Below are 16,992 nucleotides of genomic sequence, written 5' to 3'. Positions count from 1 at the left end.
TGAAAAAAAGCCAGAGGAGGGAGGTGAAGAACAAGAACCTACAAAAAGGCCACGAAAAATGATTCGATCAATTATAAGGAGATCGGATTTAGAGAAGTTTTTATAGAAATAAAATCTATACAATTCTTTCTTCGTCTTCATTCATTAAGTTTCCTCTTATGATATAAGAATCATAATACACGATACAAGAAAATCTTAGAAACAACTAAAACATCACTTACTGTACTTGGGATGAGTCTTAATGATTGAAACCCAATACTCTGACAACACCCAGACATTTAACACACTTTTAGTGAATTGCATAATGGATCACTTTTCTCCAAATGTGTGACTACACCATCTTGTCGAAATCACTCATTTTTATTTCTTTATTTTTGAATCAAGAGGTATTCTATCAATTGAATGTCATGAAGACCATGGGCGGGAGAGAGCGTGTCTGATTTTCTGGGAAGAACTTGGAAACAGACTGGTCTGGGTTCAAATTCAACTCCATCATTTCCTGGCTGCGTAACTTCAGGCAAGTTGCTCCTGGCCCTCAGATTTATCACCCGTAATGGGGATAGCTATGTCTAATTCATGGGGTTGTTGTATGGATTAAGTGACTCCCTGGGCACATGGGACGCACAAGATAAATATTGAGTTTCCTTGGTTTCTCTTTATTCTCTATGAGTTGTCTTTCCTTCGATCTTATTGCCCTGCAGACGATGTTGCATATCCAGAGTCTTTACAGAGAAAGTATTTTTGTCTGATTGGAGTCGATGAGACACGCTTGGCTCGTCTACACTTGAAAGTATCTTTTCTAACTTGCTAGAAGTGGCTTGAAGAACCAAGAGAGAAAACAGGCTACGTGGCATATACACAGAGAGAGCGATTCTAAGTCTCCTTGGAGCAATCACAGTAGATTTTGTGGAGAAGCTGGGGCAAGGATCAGCTGGGCTGTTCAGTCAAATGCCAGATTCTTTTGGGAAAGACTTTCTGAAATAGCAGTCAAATTTCAGTAAGCAGCAAATAGAAGATTCGAAATAATAGAAATCATAGGAATAATTTCCACATCATTTAGAAAGTTTTTTTTTTTTTAGTTTCTCAGAAAAGCACATTACATATTTTAAGCGACTCCTGTAATTTATAAAGAGAATAAAATAGCATTTAGGGGTACCAGGGCCCTATTCAACCTCTTTGAGTCATGTTAAATGAGAGGACCAAAATGAAATTGATTATTTCTAAGGTCCCTTTTAATCTAAAATTCTAAGATTTTGTGCTTTGTTTAAACTGATATTAAAATTATGTTTACGTTTCCTATAATGACAACAAATGATAATGATTTACTGAGAACTGACTTGGTACTGCTTTGGGTCACTTATTCCCTAAATTACCCTAGGAAGTAGATACTTTTATTAGTTCCAGTTAATAGATAAGGAAACTGAAGCTGAGAGAGTTTAAGTAATTTTTTCAAGGTCATCCAGTTAGCAAATGGGGAAGCTGAGATTTTTGATCATTATCTTGTGCTTTTAACCCAAACTTACATGCTTCCTAGTATATAGTAAACACATTGATTACTGACAATGGGATAAGAAGCTTTACTGGCAACAGAGAAAATTCAGTCTTGGTGAGAAACATTCTCTTAAATAAATGGAATAATGACTAAGTATACCTATCAGAACTGGGGAATTTGTCAGTGCTTTTGACTGTGAATCCTATTAGTAGGCAATTTTTTTTTTTTGCCTTGGCTGTTGCTTGCCAGGTACAATAGGCATCGAGTAAAATTTTATTGAATGAAATGTGCATTGTATAACTTTATTATAAATCATTATAAAGATTTTGAAGGCTAGAAGCAACTTTATAGCTCATTTAATCTATCTACCCCACATCCACTATTTTATAGAAGAAGGAACTGAAATTCAAAGAGGGGAGAATGAGAGACATAACTAGCACGGAGGGCTCCTAATTCACAGCCCAGAGTTCTTTCCGCTTTGTGGTTGTATTCTTTCCTTCCTGACAGTGTATTCACAAGGCTCAAAGCCCGTCCCACCAGTCGAGATGCTCAGATCTCCAGTTTATGACCTCTACTTTTTGGCCCATTATCTACCCTTGAAACAGGCTGAGGGCATTGCAGGAAATGCCAGCTGGCATGGCACAACACTCCCTTGAAAGAGGGCTAATTTTGCCTGGCTCTGAAGAACTTGCTTGCCTTTTTTTCAGTTGTGTCTGCACCAATACGGTTTGATTTACAAGAGCCAAAAGGATATTTCACCATCTGCCTGTTAGTGGGGAATTGCCCTTTCTGCTCCTCTAACAGGGTTTTAGAAGGCTTGGTGGCTCAGGGCCAGCCCACTGAGGCGCTCCTCCTTGGACTGCATGCTGCCGAAGGAGAGGAAACTGTGCTGAGCTCCAGAGCCAAGGGTTACAAATGGCTCACATACATCTGCAGCAGCAAGTGTGATCTGAACACAATTGCAGCATGTTGCAAACTTTCTCTTAAATACATGTCATTATCATATTTAGACAGTCAACTGAGAAAGGCCTGGCTTAAAAAAAAAAAAAGAAATATATTTTTTCTTAATTACAAAAGTACTACATGTTTATTATAGAAAATTTAGAATGTACAGAAAAATACAGAGAAGAAAATAAATACCATGGATTAGATTACCGTTCTGGAGGAATTACTGGGAAGTTTTTGTTATATATTTTTTTCAGATTTTAAAACATATGTATATGGATTCTACATATGTATGTGTTCTTTTTTTTAAAAAAAAATATATCATAAACAATTTTGTATACTATTAAATCTTATTTAACAATATTTTTAGCAACTGCATAGTATTTTATCCTATGTTTATAGCATATTCTGTTTATACCCTTATGTTGGGTAATAAAGAGCTCTTCAGATTTTTGTTATTTTAAATAATGTGGTGATAAACCTCCTTTTTGCCTAACTTTGATTGTTTTCATAAACAAGCTCTTAAAAGCACAATTGTTGAGTCAAAGTTATGCCTCATTTCTAGTTTCTAAGCTTTGAAATCCACTGCCAAATTGCCTTCAAGCAAGATTATGCCAATTTACTTTCCCATCAGTGAGTTACTAGAGAGCAGATTTCACAGTGTCCTCATGGAACTATGCAAGGAAAGAAAGTGAGAAGCAAGAAAATTGAAAAGAAAAGCTGGAAGGATGAGTGTTTTAAGGAGAATGATTAAAGAAGTTAGAGCAATTGACATTGCAGAAAAGAATAGGAAAGGTAGGTGTTAACTAAGGAAGATATTTATGAAGCTTTGCTCTATGTCATGCAACTGAATGCTTCTTTTGTAGCCTCTTCAAGAGACCCAGAGTTAAGATTTATATAACTCTTTGTTGTTCTTTGGAGCAGGATTTATCTTCCTTAGAGACATGACATTATCTTCCTTAACATGAGATGGTCCTGTTGTTTTTAGGTTAGACTTATGAGCTAGAGACAGCTACTTCAACTACAGCCATCACTTGTAAAAGAATGTTATTTTTTTAAAAGACCATTTATTAAATGTCAGCTGCTTCACATATATTTTCTCTTATATTTTGAAGAATTCAACAATGTAGGTTTTTCCCATATAAAATTCTACCTTGGAAATGTGGTCATTTTTATCTTGAGGCATTGCATGCTTGCTTTTAGGAGAAACTCTAAGAAATATTGAATCAAATATGCAAAATTTTACAAATTTCTACAATAACCTCAGCCATTGCTATCTCTTCTTTGCTAGATTAAAAAATGGGTAAATCTGAATTATATTAACATTACATTGTTAAATACTAACTGGAGTTAAATCTTTAAACATACAATGCATAAGAAGTATGAATATATTCTTTCTAACCAAATATCTAATGAATATTTAAATGATATATATCTTTTCATAATTATAACAGCAAAGTTAAAGAAATATGAGTCATTCTTAAATTGAACATGTATAATAAAAGCCAAAGCAAAGCTTCTACATGTATATGGAACTTGTTCTCCCTCTTAGTTTGTACAGTTACTCATAGCTCAGTTATTGTACAGCTAAGAATAGAACCAGGTCTCCTGACCCCACGCTTAGTCTGATTTTTGTTGCATGAACTGCCTCAAACACAAAAGACTCTCCTTAACTCTGTTTTTGTCCATTTTGCCAGCAATCTCTAAAAACAATCATTCCATTGTAATTACATTCTGTTCCCAACTAGGACGATGTTAAGCTCAGGCTCATCTGGGAGCTAAACAGTCAGGGGCATCATTAAAATATTTGAATTTCCATAAAAGTGCTGTGGTAACCAACTCCTGGCTCTGATCTCCACTCATGCTCTTCCTACCAAGAGAAAGCAACCTAGAGCAAGAGACATGTACTTACTAATAGAGCCCTTGGCTCTCTCTGCCCACTGTTCACATGATGCCCTCTAGGGACAGAACGGAACATTGGCAGCAAGGGGATGGAGATTGCGGATGGCTTTGGGTACTTGTCTAAATCATTCCACAGCACACACTAAGATCTTCCAGCCAGGAATTTGTTTATTATGCGCTTTATTTGAGTTAGAGGTAGAAAACAATATATTTTTATTTGCAATTTAGGATGTAAATTGCTATAGCAATCCAAAATGGTTTACAGTAATTACTTTTATATCTACTTCATCTAATCCTTTTAGATGTTTTTTAAATATAAGAAATAAGACAAATCATTTATGAAGTTTAACAATAATTAGAAAATTTTCTTCAAAAGAATTTTCTTAATGTGCAATTAGTATAAAGCTCATAGTAGCCTACGCACACACACACACACACACACACACTCACACACACACACGAAAGGCATGAACCCAAGTCATTAAATATATATAAAAGCATATTTCTTAAAAAAGTACTAAAAAAGAAAGTATACCAAAATATGCACTATACATATATATAAACATACACATATGTATGTATGTATGTATATATATATACACTGTACTTTTTGGCATTGTCTTCTCTTCAAATTTCCAATGATATGTAGTAGAATGCTACAGCAGGAAAATAACTAAGGCAATTTAGTGTATAAAAACTTGTGCATAATGCAGAAAAAAGATGAAGATATCATTTCAAAATTAAAGTTTGCAATGATAGTTGATTAATACTTGAAAGGCTTGGAGTATCTTTCTATAATTAAAAAAATATAGATCTATGTATATTGTGCTGCTGGAGCCAGGCCTTGGATTGTACTTGATGTGAAGAATCTCCATCTTTAAAATAATTTTAAAATGTTTCTACACAGGCAGATATTTTATTACTGTGCTGTTTTATAGTCTGGCTATGTATAACAAAGTTTATTTGTAAATAAGATGTGTATTTATAATAAACAGCTGATCGGTCGTGAGAGCCAACTACTTCTCCTAAGCCCTACTGTAAAATAGACACATTCTAAATATGGAATGTGTAACATATTGGACTTTGAAAAATGACAGTCTTAAAAACTCCCCTGTTTTATCCTATTGCATAGCTGAAATTCATTTACTTATAGTGTTCTGTTCATTCAAACAGAATTTTGTTGCAATCTCCTTCAATTTTCTTCTATCATACTATGTAGTGTATCCACAAGTTTACTGTGCCCATGTATTAAATATTTAAGTAGTTCACAGTTTTAAGTCTTAGATCTAGAGTAGCATCTTCATTATGTACAAAAATAGTTGAGGGATGCTGCTGGAAGCAGTCCACAAGTGACTGACTCCTTCCTCCGCGGCTTTGTACAGGGTGAATGCCTCGTGCGTACCTATCATGAGGATCATTACTTCCAACAAATAGATCTATTCCTCCAGCTTCTTTTATTTTCTTTTCAAATGCATCACATTCTGTTTGTAAATCTATATCATTCCCATCAAAAATATGAGCATTCTTAGAATCTATATCGATATGCTTAAAAAAGTTATTCCACACATGGGATGATTGCTGGGGAATCCTACATATTCATTCACCCATGTTAAATGTCTTCACATATCTAGAAGAAAGCTCTCCATTCCTATGATGTTCTAGTAGGTTTTTATAAGATACTAATGCTGTATGTTGGGACTCCTCGCGGACTGACTCACTCTTCTTGCTGGAGCATGCTGACAGTATTTTCAGAGAGAAAAGTCACCTGTTTTATCTCGCGTTATTAAATACTCACCTACGATGTTTTCATCCTTCTCCTTTGTACGGAGAGTCGTGAACGACCACCCACACAGTACTAGCTTCTGAACTTGCAGTTATTTACAGAGTACCTTAGATGATGCTACGATTTTAGATGTAATGACCTAAACTTAGTTCTATACAAAGAAATAGATGTCACTATCTATTTTTTAAAATTAAACTATTTTGCTCTTTGTTATCACCATGATTTCCTAGCTCTTTCATGCTTGCGTAGACATGTGTTAGCATAATAGCTAAGGATAATGAGTCATTTGACAGTGAACCAGATTCGGAGAGGCAATCTGCATGTCGTTTTTTAACAGAGAGTGCAACAAAATAATGACACTCACTTTGTAGTTTCCTTTCATGGTGTCATTGAGGTCTGGAATTATCATCTTACAGCCAACTGCTGGGAACTACTGTGTTTTGGGACATGGAGAATTTGGCACAAGCAGCCTGAAGTCTCAGTGTGATATGAATTGTTTCCATCATATTTCTATTTCCCATACATATTATGAAAACACTTCTTTTAAATACATTAAAGGAATATTATTTTTTTTAAAAAGCTCTCTTTATCTATGTAAAGTATTCTAAGTTAAGGGAGTAACTGCCACACATTGTAGATGGCCTAGAATACTAGTTCAGTTTCAAGAGCTTGAAACTGGGGCAAGGGGGCCTCCTTTTCTCTCCATTGGCACCCCTGCCAACCTTGCTAAAACACTATATTGAATTTCCTCAAAGCAAGGGAAAACAAAAGCCTTTTATATTGCCATGTATTTTAAAACCAATGGCTTCGTTTGCATAGTTCTATTTATTGCGTAATTAAAAAGAAAAAAGACTATTTGTGCTTAGAGGAAAATTCTCTTGAAATGTTGTTGCAAACCTTGTAAAATACAACCCATGGGGCGGGGCGGGGGCGGAAACAGCTTTCTTTTTCATGAAAAAAAAAACAATTTATAAAACAATTAAATCTTAAGATAGACATTTTAATAATTTTAGAACTAGTATTCTATGTGAAGTGTATGTATTAGTTTTCAATGAAGTGAAAAATATTCAGCAGAGATGAAAGTATGCCACACTTCATATTTTATTCATGCTCTTTACAAAGGGTGTGACATCTTCGAAGATAGAATTGATAGAAAATGAAAGTATATGTTAAAAAAAAATCTTAGGCAATGACGACTATCACATATGCTAAAATTTGGCTTGCTCCGTCCTTGCTAAAGGGCTCGGGCAAATTTAAGCTCTCACAATATTTATAGATTCCACACATGTAGAAAAAATATTCAAAGACAAAAAAATTAATAAGAAAAAGAAAAATAAGAGGCTCTCTGTCTTAATTTCCTCATTTAAGACAATCTCCTCAAAGCTAGAGGGTGGGGAAAATATTTCATTTGTAAAACTTGTAGTCTCATTGTATCAAATACACAGAAGGCAGATTATTAAAAGTTGTAACCCCAAGTACAGAAGTCTTGAGCTTTGGCTGGTAACAACAATTGCAGAATACCTACTGCAAGGAAACTGAGGTTAAAAAATCAGCTTGAAAAAAATATTTAGCAACCTCACCTAGACTTATTACTGACATCTTTCAGAGAGGATAGCCTAAGTAGCTTACGGATCATATCATTATTTCTATGGATCATATTCGCGAACTGTCACTGAATTTTACATCTTGGTTCTTTCTGGTTAGGTCAGATTTGAAGAGACCTGTATGAATTTCAATTTCTATTTTATTTTTTTTTTAAAAATCAAACAACCAGACCATGAGTCGTTTTAAAAATTGGGTGAATTTTTAATTCTACAGTTTTAATTGTGTTTAGTATATAATGTTTCCTATTGAGAAACTTATGAGAGCTGGTAATTAACAGGTTTAAAAGAAATTATGTTGAATGTAGTAGTTTTCCAAAGTTCTCTTTCGAGGTACTCATTTGACTGGTAGATGACTGAAAAGTGTCACCTTCAAATTCAGTTTATTTGACTCATTTTGGCAGGCAGGAAGCACCTTTCTCTGAAAATGTCATGTAATGTCATTTTAAAACCCATTTAGATAGTGCCATAATGTCATTATGATGTGTGAAAGTTTATAAAACATTTCCACATTTTTTATTCTATTTGGTGCTTATAACAACCCTAAAGTAGTGAAAACAGACACTACTGTCCTGTTTTGTAAAGTTCCAGAAGTAAACTAACATATCCAAGGACACAGAGCTGTTAAGGTAAGCTTTGAACTTCAAACTTTTATGACTCCTAATCTCAAGCTTTTTTCATAACCTTAGAGTAAAATATTCTAGATCCTTTTTTAACTTGAAGTATAACTGACACGTATATTAGTTTTAGGTGTACAACATTATGATTCAATATTTGTATACACTGTGAAATGATCACAGTAAAAAGCTCGATCCTTTCATAGGCAATCTCTTACTGCCACCAGCACTCCTCATCTCTCATCAAACCCTGCTACTGGGCTCAATGGTGGCTGGCCTTCCAGAGTCACAAGGAAAAGTAGGGAAGACAGAGGCCAGTCTAAGCTCATGATGCTTACGGGCCTCTTGGCAACTAGGTATGTGCGGTTGCAGTTTTACCTCAAAGGAGTAAAATTTAGTAAAGTTTAAATAGATTAGGACCATCTTTTCCACAATTCCTTCCCATCGTCCATCACCATAGCAACCCACATGCCAAATCAACAGAAGTTTATCAGGAAAGATGGCAAGAAAGTGCTAGCAAGTACAGCCTCCATTCCTAGTTCCAAAGTTATGTCCAGGTTTTTGGCTGGTGCTCAGTCTCCCTGCTTCCCAACATCATGAGACATTCAACTCTTGCCCATGAGCACTGGAAAAGTCCCAGATGGATCTCAATACTCCCAACATTTGGCACCAAAGGTCCCACTTGGATTTCCCCATGATCATCCCACTTGGATTTCCCCATGACCTTCCCGATATCCAGCCCCCATAGATATGAACAATGCTAACGTTACATAAATGCTACTGGCAAAAAAAAAAAAAAAAAAAAAAAGACAGAAAGAAAGAAAGAAAGAAAAGAAAGAAAAGTATTTTTGTTGTAATAGATTGCACAGATTTTAAAAAAAATATTGCCAATTGTTACTGAATGGCCCTTATAATAATGAACAAAAAAAAGTTATTGAGCATTTTTCAGATGCCAGGCAGTGTACTGAGAGCTTTATGTGCATTATATCACTTAATTCTTATAGACAGTTCATGAGATAAGTATTATTCTTTTTCCCATTTTACAGATGAGAAAACTGAGACCCAGAAAATTAGTCACTTGTCCAAGCTCACCTCATTCTGAAGTCTGCTCAATCTGAAATTAATATAGCTACTCCTGCTTTCTTTTGATAATGTTGGCATGGTATGGCTTTCTCCATCCATTACTTTTAATGATGTGATATGGGGAAAGGGATGTGTTTTGCAGTCCTGCGATTAGGTCTTTGTGAGCCTGGACCTCTGAACCATGAACTTTACAAGTGCTGCTCTTTTTTCCCCCCGTTCTTAGGTGGCTAGATTGGACTGGAGCTAGGTATTTTTTTCCTCTCCTGCAAGGAAGGCTAGAGCTGGCTGGAGTTGTACACGTCTCCTTCCCCAGGTCATTTGGGCTCTGATAAAACTCCAGCTGGTTAGCCTCTGGTCAAAGAATTTTTCTCGAGGGCAAACCTTGTTAAGGAGAACATAATTATCTTACATATTTCAAAATGGTTTCTTTTCTCCTTCCCCTGCCATGGGAGAAACTGGTAGATATCAAACTGGTAGATTAAATTTATGAAAGTATGGGGTCCTCCTGATAACTGGGTCCTTTGGCGTTTTTAATCTCTCAGATTTGTCTATAGTGAGCCTCCAGTAATTTGTCAGGTATTCCTACCCTGGCCCTGGTTCCCAAGCGGGTGTCTGTTCTCGTAGGTTGTGATTCTCTGCACTTACCTGTTGGTTTCTTCAATTTCGACAGCAGTGGTTTGCCTTGTGACTTCCTTCTCTAATGCATCTAAGAAGAGTTGTTGATTTTTCAGTGTGTTCAGCCTTTGATTTTAGGAAGAAGTGCAAACTTCCAAGCTTCTGATGTGCAGGACCGGAAACCAGAAGTCCCCATATGTCCTTTAGAAATGAGAAATGTTGAGATTAAAACCTGTTTCTTTTCTTCTTTCTCTCTGTAGATTTGTAGCAGCCATATTTATCAGTGAAAGAATTTATTCATAGAAGAATCTGTATGTATATAATCTTGGTATGAAAAGAAATCTTAAATATGTTAGATAATTTGAGACATTATGACATAGTAGTGAACTGAATGACGTTTGGAGGCAGACATATTGCAGTTTTTTTATTTTTATTATTATTTTTGTGATATAGTCATCTTTATTTAACCTACATTTTTTATTTTTTATTTTTTTCACATTGCAGTTTAAATAGTGGCTTGCCATATATGATCTGTATGGTCTTGAGCAAGATATTTAACCTATCTGAGTTTCAGTTTTACATCTTTTAAAAAATGGATAATATAGAAATATAAAAATATAATATAAATCTTTTAAATAAATATGTACAAGTAGAATATAATATAAAAATATAAAATTCAAAAATATAAGATATATTTTTGAAAAGGATAATAATGTCTATATGCGGAAAAGAGTTAAAAGACAGCATAGAAAGACATAGCAGTCCTGAGATCTCTATTCTTTGAAAGGCCTGCTTGCAAGGTTGGCCATTGGTTGGCACCTGGGTGGCTGGGTTTTGGGAGGGTTCCTACCATTCTCTTGTAAGAGTGGCTCACTGTGCTTAAACTTTTTGTGCAAATGGTATGGTTTTTGCTGAACACCTGTTTTCCTTCTGGGAGTCTGCAGTTTTGGTACATGCTAAGCAGAGAGTGCCTATTTGAGTAGTCCCTGATAAAAATCCTGGGCAGTGAGTCTCTAATGAGCTTTCCTGATAGATACCATCTTACATGTGTCATCACAACTCATTGCTGGAGGGATTAACACGTCCTATGTGACTCTGTTAGGAGAGGACTCTTGAAAGCTCATGGTTTTCTTCAGACTTTATCCCATGCACCTTTTCCTTATTGATTTTTGTTTGTATCTACGACTGTAATAAATCATAGCCATGAGTATGACTATATACTGAGCCGTGAGTATGACTATATACTGAGCTGTGAGTATGACTGTATAGAGTCTTGTGAGTCCTCCCAGTAAATCATTAAACCTGGGAGTGGCCTTGCAGACCTCTTGCACAACCTCCTTTACTGGATTTTTCTAAGTATTAAATGTGATCACACAGCATAATATTATAGCAATAAGTAATAATAAACACTAATACATGATAGTCAGAAGTATTATTTATCTTGCGATAACCTGGTGAATTTGAGTCTTTTGCTAAAGGACATGGAACAGAAAAATGGCACTAGCCAAACTTGAACTTATCTGAACACTTTCCAAAGTGGATTCTCTTAAAATAATCATGAATAAGTACTAGGCTTTTATTTATAGTAGAACAATTAGGATACTGTATTACTACTTGGCCCCTTCTGCTAGGTTTGAGTCAATGAAAACATTACACATACCAGCCAGATATAGTCTCAGATATCGTGTGTGTGTGTGTGTGTGTGTGTGTGTGTGTGTGTGTGTGTGTATGTTAGGGAAACACTGTACCATTCTGACCCTTTGAGAAAATAATTTGCCCTAGCCACTTCCTGTGTTTAAAGAATTGTAATATATTAATATCTGACAGGAGCCTATTTGAGATCAAGACATGAGAACAATAGGATGTACTTTTTTCTTGTTAAGGTAGAAGTCTCATGCCTGGTTGATCAACTAGAAAGTTTGATTTTTACGTACCTCAAGAAGAAAAGGTCCTAGGTAGTTTAGGGAGTTGTATTCTCCAGTTTTTATTTACCTCTCTGGGTCTGTATATGCAAATCGATGTACTTATGCTGGGCCCATCAGCTTTCATCTATCTTCATTGTCATGTTTATCAAAAATAGATGAAAACTTGAAGCCATATATGTATGTTTTGGTTACTGTTCCATCTTATATAATCGATGACATGAAAGTTACCAAATTTGTGTAGGGCCTTGTGCAGAAAAGCACTTCACATCAAATCAGACTGAGGTACGAGTAGCCCTGTCATTTTGGGCCACATGATCCTGCAGACTTCATGGTGTTGGGGGTATCAGTGGTGGGAAAGATGCTGTATGGATTTTGTGGCAAGATGGGAGAATCATAATTCAGGGCCTTGGGAACTGGGAGCAAGGCCATGCTATCTGCAGTAGAGAATCATATGCCTTTTAAAAACTGCTCCTGCCATGCTACAGGACTCTGATAGAGACAGAAAGCCCGTCAATGGTCACTAAGTGACTATGCAGTGACACCTCATCATGAACTAGGGCAGATCAAACAAGTCATAAGATAAGAAGGTCCTAGCAGCAAGCCATCATAAAATGAAAATCCAGGGTTGAGCATAAGCAGGACCAGAAGACAGAGGAAGCTACATGAGCGGTAGCCCAGAACCCCCATGGTACCCCAGGGCCCCTTCTCAGCTCACACCCATGGCTGTATGGGGGATTCTGCATGACCAACTGAAGGAAGAGAAAAGAGGCCAAGTTTGCTTTGCAGATGGGTTCACCTATATGTAAATGCAAGCTGGAAATGAATGGTAGCTTCTCTACAGCCACCCTTAGTGGTGGCCTTGAAAGACAATGGCAAGAGAAAGTGCTCCCAGTAGATAGAGCTTTGAGTGGTGTCATTGTTCGTGCATATTGTATAGAAAGAGAAGTAGCCCGAGATTAGAATACTTACAAACTCACGGGCAGTGGTGAATGGCCTGGCCACTTAGCCAGGGGCTTGGAAGGAAAAAAAGACTGGAAAATTGAAGACAATAATATCTGGCATAGGGTCAAATGGATAGACATGCAGGAGTGGGCATGAAGTGCATCAAATGTTAATATCTACTAGAGGTCGTCTACTGAAAAGTCACTAAACAATTAGATAAACAAAATGACCTAGCCAGTTGACTGACAGCCAGCCGGTCATCAGCTACCCAAGTGTTGGCATGATAGATACATGTGTCAAGTGGACATGGGAATAGGGATGGAGACCATGCAGGGAACAAGCATTATTGAGTCTTGCTTACCCAAACTATTACTGACAAATGTCCAACTTCCAGCAACAGAAACTGGAGAAGAAGTCAACTATATTGGATTCCTTTTATCCTGGAAGGGCCAGCAATTCTTTCTCAGGAATAGATACATATTCTGTGTATGGGCTTGGCTTTTCCTATATCCTGGGCCTCAACAAGAACCCCTCTCTGAGGGCTTACAAAATGTTTAATTCACTTTTATCGGATCTCATGTAACTCTGTTTCAGACCAGGGACTCACTTTACAGCAAAGATGTGGGAGTGGGTCCATGACCATCAACCTGTCACATACCATGTCACCCAGAAGCTGCCATGCTGAGGGAGTGTTGGAACAACCTGCCAAAGGCACAGTTTGAGGACCAGCTCAGAGGCAACTCTGAGGGGGAGACTGTGTTGGGATTCTCCACTGGGACTTGCTGTAAATGCCACACTGTGTCTCTGACACCGTAAGGTCTGACAGATCACATATTCTGATGGCAGGGCTGCTAGCACAACTTGGATTTCATGCAGTTTTTTTTCTGCTATGGACCTCACTCGAGGCTGGCAGCCTTTTATGTCTTACAGTATATGGGCAAAAGCCATACCTCTAGATGCGGAGTGTGCTGTCTTCAGAACCCAGAGAGGCCCAGCAAGCACTGTGCTTCCTTCTTCATGGTAGAAAATGCAAGATGCAATAATTAATCTTTTACTTTGGAGGTATACCTCTTACTATCAGAGCCTGGTATACCTCTTACTATCAGACCCCTTGAAATTTTATAGATATGGCAAGGCTTGAATCTTCACAGGGTTTCTCTCTCACCCTGTGGAGCACATGTATCTCACTGAGGCCTCTGACATACTAGCCATTTATTGTTCTTCCAGTCCAATCAACACAATGTCACCAGTGTTATGGATCAGTGTGATGTTCTGTGGGGTATCCAGACAGTCCAGATCTCTTAGGACTATATTGTGACTGCCTGGGGGAAAATTGCTAATGTATATCATCTATGACATGTGAATTTAAACTGTTTCTGGTCCTTTGCTGTTTGGGATAGAAAAGAACACATTTGCTAAATCAAAATCAATTTCTGAATTGTCATTGTCCCAACTGTTGAAAAAGTTTACAATAATTTACATAGAAATATTTTTAAGGTGCATAAGAATAGTTATTGTTCTCTGGGATACTTACAGATGGCCTGCACAATGTATGTACAGGCAGTATACACAAGTTTAATTGCTGGAATATGGCTTTCTAGGGAAAGTGACTATTTGGCCAGAGGTGGCAATACTGTCTAGAAGTTCAAGGGTTACAGACACTTGGTAACCACTTCTAAAGCTGAAGTAGAATGTAGATAGGAATATTTAGGAAGTAATATTAAAAACTGTCAAGTACACAAGCTTAACTCACACAGATATCTTGAGGTTCTTCCAGAAAGGAGGAAGAAAAAGACTTTCGCTTCTGGTATGGTTACCATTCCAAGTGAAGTATTATTGGTTCAGACTCAAAGGTGGAGAATTTTCTTAGAAGTTAAGCTAGATCATCATCTGTGCTTACAACTGCTATTGCTGAGTACATGTGTTCAGTAGAAGCACTGTGTCTGCTAACATCTATTAACAGATCTTCTTCAGTCTGTGTACCAAAGGCCATATTAATCTCCTGTCAAAGGTATCACATCTGGCCTGGAAGCTATGATTAGGCTGCTACTTGGTTGTGTTTTCAGTAGTCTATGATCTCACTCTACCAGATCCATTCTGCAGGTGCCAGGCTGGTGAATTAATGGAGATATGTTGGGGGACAGTAATTCCTAAATCCTATAGATTCCAGGACGCAATATTGTTTGTTTCTTAATAAGGAGGTATGGGCCACATCTGCAGCTTCAGAAGGTTTAAAGAAATCTAGGAAATCAGAATCTTTGGGAGTATCTGCCTAGATGTCCCATCTCATGTGTCATATGCCTAGTTCCCCAAGCAGGGCCTGACTTTAGCATAACAGAACTTCCTTGGCTAGGCTTTTAATCATCTTTGAAGTTCAGCTATTCTATTAACATCTGGGCTTGGACCTTGTCTTTCTCCACCTTCCAACTACAGGAGATGAGAACTTCTTTGTATGCAACCAAAGAGGCTCTCCATCTTTCACACCTGGCTTTCAACTTCCTATTTCTTACTCTCGGCTATTCTCTATCTTTCTGTAGCACATCAAGGTTGCTTAGCAACTCTCCATTAGTATTACCTTATAGCTACTATTTCCTCCATATGTCTCAAATGTCTGATTCACTATGCTTGCTAGTGCATTCCCTTTCTCAATTCACCACTAGTGAAAGTTTATGACAGAGTTGTCTGTGCTTCAATGATGAAGCCCTTATTATCAGTCTGGGCAATGAGTGATCCAGCTCCAAACCCCATTTTATCACCTGCTCTTTTAGACTACTCCTGGTATAGTCCAGGTTCTCCAGAAGCAGATGCTGAGACAGAGTTTGGGTTGCAAGGTATTTGTTGGGAGTTGACACTTTTGTAAGGAAAAGGAAGCAGGGCAAGAAGTGTGATACAGGCCCGACAAAGTTTCTAGCAACTCAGTTGGCAGCGCTGCAGTGAATTTGCCTGTTATAGTTGTCTGCTTTTGGGCCAAAATATTTAGACTTTTATATCTCTTTTTTCTCAGTCACCAGATGCAAGCTGCCCTGGGAGCCACCTCAGATGAGGTGGCTCTCGGCAGCTAAGGCAGACTCTGAAGGGACTGATAATTGAAGGCTGTCTGCTGATTGCAAGCCTGGAAGGAGGCTCTGGGCAGTATATCTCTGTCTGCAACACAGACACAACTTTCTTCATGCACTGCCCCCCGGGGGGCAGGTGTGGGGAAAGGGTGCGGAGCTCCTATGTTCTTCCCAGAGCTTGCACTCACTGAATCGCCATGTGTTCACCAACCTAGAAGCTTTCCGAGCCCCATCTGTTTGGGTTTTCATAGAGGCGTCATTACATAGGCATGACTGATTAAATCATTGGCCTCTGGTGACTGAGTCAACCTCTAGGACCTTTCTTTTCCCTGGAGGTCAAGGGGGATGGGACTGAAAGTTCCAACTCTCCAATCACACAGTTGATTCTCCTGGCCACCAGCCCCCCTCCTTAGGTACAGCCCAAAAGTCACTTCATTGATATAACAAAAGACAGTGTTGCCACTCTCATCACTTAGGAAATTCCAAGGGTTTTAGGAACACTGTGCCAGAAATGGGGACAAAGACCAAATATATACTTCTTATTATAAATCACAATATCCCAGCTAACATTAGGTGGGTGATTGCTGTCTTGTTTCCAGGATCCACCAGTTGGATGTTGGTGACAGTCTGAGTAGAATACACTGGTCTAAAGGATGTATTTTGATTCTGATAATCTTTGTATCTATGTTCTCTTCCTGGGACCACGTGGTTACCATGTGGAAATGGAAAATGGTCATTCTCTTTCCTCTTCTCTGTTTTCATGCTCCCTCTCCTACTGCTTCTTTTCCACATAGCAGCTAGAGTAACCTGTTATAAAATATGTCAGATCATGGTACCGCCCTCCTGAAAATCTCCCAGTGGCTTCCCACCACTCTTAGAAGACAATTCAAAGTCGCTCTTAAAGCCTCCAGGCCTTTACGCAGTTTGACTCCAGATTACCCTCTGTGCTTTCCATCACTCTCTCCTTGTTCACCTCCCTCCAACCACAGTGGCCTCCTCGCTGTCTATCAGACCCACAGAGTTCATTCCCT

At 37.8% G+C, this 16,992-nt stretch overlaps 1 pseudogene; it reads right to left on the bottom strand.

Annotated features, from left to right (window-relative positions):
* Positions 1–5,531: 5,531 nt before the first annotated feature.
* LOC112484999 overlaps positions 5,532–16,992 on the bottom strand; it is a 23,003-nt pseudogene continuing 11,542 nt past the window's right edge.

This window comes from Pteropus alecto, unplaced genomic scaffold (assembly GCF_000325575.1).
Source record: "Pteropus alecto unplaced genomic scaffold, ASM32557v1 scaffold95, whole genome shotgun sequence".
Classification (NCBI taxonomy): Eukaryota; Metazoa; Chordata; class Mammalia; order Chiroptera; family Pteropodidae; genus Pteropus; species Pteropus alecto.
The sequence above is the reverse complement of the archived record's forward strand: the minus strand, read 5'-3'. Positions and strand labels throughout refer to the sequence as shown.